We start from the raw sequence: 2,865 nt of genomic DNA, 5'->3' as shown, positions 1-2,865 counted from the left end.
CTCGCGCTGCCAGGCCCACCACTAAACCATGTCCCTGGGCACCTCACCTGCGCTTGTCAGCGCCGCGGGGCTGGTGACCCGGGCAGCCGGTTCCAGTGCTCGGCAGCCCTTTCAGTGAAAAAATACTTTTTTTTCTCTTGTCCTATCACTTATTACTTGGGAGAAGAGGCTGACCCCCACCTGGCTACAGCCTCCTGCCAGGCAGTTGCAGAGGGCGATCAGGTCTCCCCTCAGCCTCCTCTTCTCCAGACTAAACAACCCCAGTTCCCTCAGCCGCTCCTCGTAAGACTTGCGCTCCAGACCCCTCACTGGCTGCCTTGACCTTCTTTGGACATCGGCAGCAAAGGACCAAAAGAGAGCTGCCTGATCACAGCCTCCCTCAGCACTTGTTTGTAGTTCCCTCTCGCTCCCTGCCCATGCCTCTGCTGCCTGCAGCCATCCCTGCTGGGGACCTGCATCTCTGTCCCCGCACCTCCTCCCTCTTACTGCTCACAGAACCCCATCTCGCCAGCTCTGCCCTGCAGACACCTCCTGGCAGCAAAGCGCTGCCCAGGGCAGAACCAAATAGCTGCCCTCGCCCCCCGCATTTAAGACTAGAATTTCTTAGTATTACCTTTGTTAGGGTCTCCCCTCCCCCCCCCCCCACCCCCCTATTGTTGGCACGGGTAATACTCGTGCCCTGTTTGTCTCTAACTTATGTAAATGGGAAGGCTACGGTGTGAAACAGGTGTGATTTTTGTGGTGCAGTTAGTTTACTAGACAAGTGAAATTCCTCTGCACTGCGGGGGAAGCACCTCTGCCCTGTTCTCAAAAGCATGTTTGTCCCCGGTTCCTGAGGTATTAAGGAGCTTAGGAAAGTAGCTTTTATTGTAAAAATATTCTTGTCATCCCTGTATATGAAAATGCTGCTTACTTTGTATTCTGATCTTCTTGCTCAAGGAAAAATCATGAAAGTTCTCCATGGTTTAGTGTTGTGTGTTTTTTTAATGGGTGGGGCTCTTTTTGTAGAAGTAGGTTATTAATAGTCACTTCTGGTGAGATAGCAACCAAAAGCCTTCTTTATCCAAATTCCGCCCTGTGTGCTGGAGGAGCATAGCCTTCATGTCCATAGCTCTTGTGTAGGGCTGTGAACATTTTTGAAATTGAAGGCAGATATATGAACTTTCTCATTGTCATCAGAAGTAGCTGCTATTGCTAGATGAGCCAAGCAGCGTTGCTTGCTGTATGTAGATCTTATCATTCCTCTAGTCTAAGGGATTTCTCGGTGGCTTTTCCGTTGCTTTGGGAGTTTCCTGGATGTGCCTAAAACAGGACCTGTTGCATCCCTTTTTTAAAAAAGGAACAGTCTCCTTTTGCTTTCCCTGTAGGCTTAAGCAGCTGGTTCTGCTACTGAGTGTTCAGAACGGCTCCCTGTGATTTCCTCGCGTACTATTCCAGAATTCTTCAGCTTGTTTTGTTTAATTAAGATTGTGAGATCCTGTTCTGCAGCTGAGATTGTAAGAGAGCTTTGGGACTGGGTGTCTGCGGAGGACCAGTGGAGAGCTAGGACTCTGCATACCTGTGTGAGTCAGGCTGCCCGTGTTCAGCCTTAGATGCGACTTCTTCGTCTCTCCTGCACTGCTCTTGCAGATGGTTCCAAAAGCGTGTTAGTGATGCATGGCTAATTGAGCATCCTCTGGTAACTTTTAGTGTGAAGGCATTTTGTTACCTTACATTACGTAAGCTGGCATGCCGCTGCTAGTCCGAGCATCTGAGTCAAAGTGCTGTAGACTTATCCAGGAAATGAGATTCCAGGGTCCAAACACCATACGGTTGAAAGGGAGTTACAATGGTGATTGGGCAACTGGAGAGGGTAGTTGTGGCTGCAAGTATCATAATATCCTTTAACGAAGAAATTATCTATCTCTCTATAAAACTTTGATTCTGCAGTGGTTGATTAGGGTAGGAGATCAGGAATACAAATATAAACTCCTTCCTGTTGTTCACTAAACTAAATCAGCAAGATTTCGTACACTTTTTGTTTGCGTGCTTGCGTTACTGCTATTAGTTGTTGCCTATGTGTAAATGTTCTTGTGTTGATTTTATCAAGGTAAAATAATCTGTTGTTTCCATGTGAGAAAATCAATACTCTGAATAAAAGTCAGACTGATCTGCCTAAGTGCATAAAGTAAATCAGTAGCAGTTTGATTGGCATGTGAGTTTCTAGCCTTGCAAATGCCTGCTGTAAACACCAGGATGCTGTTGGTAGGTCCTCATCCTCTATCAGCCTTCCCCCATCCCCCGAACGCCTGCCTTCCCAGCCTCCCCGCTTCTCTACCCAATTTCAAAGCACTGCACCTATCCCAGTCTCATGTCCTTGAATATCTGGAAATGAGGGGGGAGAGAGAAGCACATAGCAGCACATCTTCAGGATGGATTATGCTTCATTCTCCTGTGGGAAGCTGTGACACACAGAAGCTGTAGGCATCCTCAGAATCCCTACTCACCATGCAGGGATTACTGCTTTTCACAACACCCTGTGAGATTGTCTAGCGCTTAAAGTGTGACAATCTCATTGTGGCTATGAAGGACTTTGATTTTAGACCTAAAAAGACCACAGTCTTTCAGTCAGTGGAAAATCAAGCCAAAACTGTTCGGTTTTGGGACCCTGGAGATTGTACTTGGGTGGAAGAAAAGTCAGTGTGGTATCTGTGGCCCGGTTTGTTGAAGGAACCCAGAGAGATCTTTGCACCTTCCCTGTATGAGTCGAGTAAATTGTTGGCCACCACACCAGCAGGAGGATCGCAGTGCCAGCCACGCTGGTGGGGACATTCTGCCATGCTACAGATGGCAGCCAAACTTCCAGTGACTTCAGCAGAGGTCCGG

This window comes from Egretta garzetta, unplaced genomic scaffold (assembly GCF_000687185.1).
Source record: "Egretta garzetta isolate BGI_Z169 unplaced genomic scaffold, ASM68718v1 scaffold85, whole genome shotgun sequence".
Taxonomy (NCBI): domain Eukaryota; kingdom Metazoa; phylum Chordata; class Aves; order Pelecaniformes; family Ardeidae; genus Egretta; species Egretta garzetta.
The sequence above is the reverse complement of the archived record's forward strand: the minus strand, read 5'-3'. Positions refer to the sequence as shown.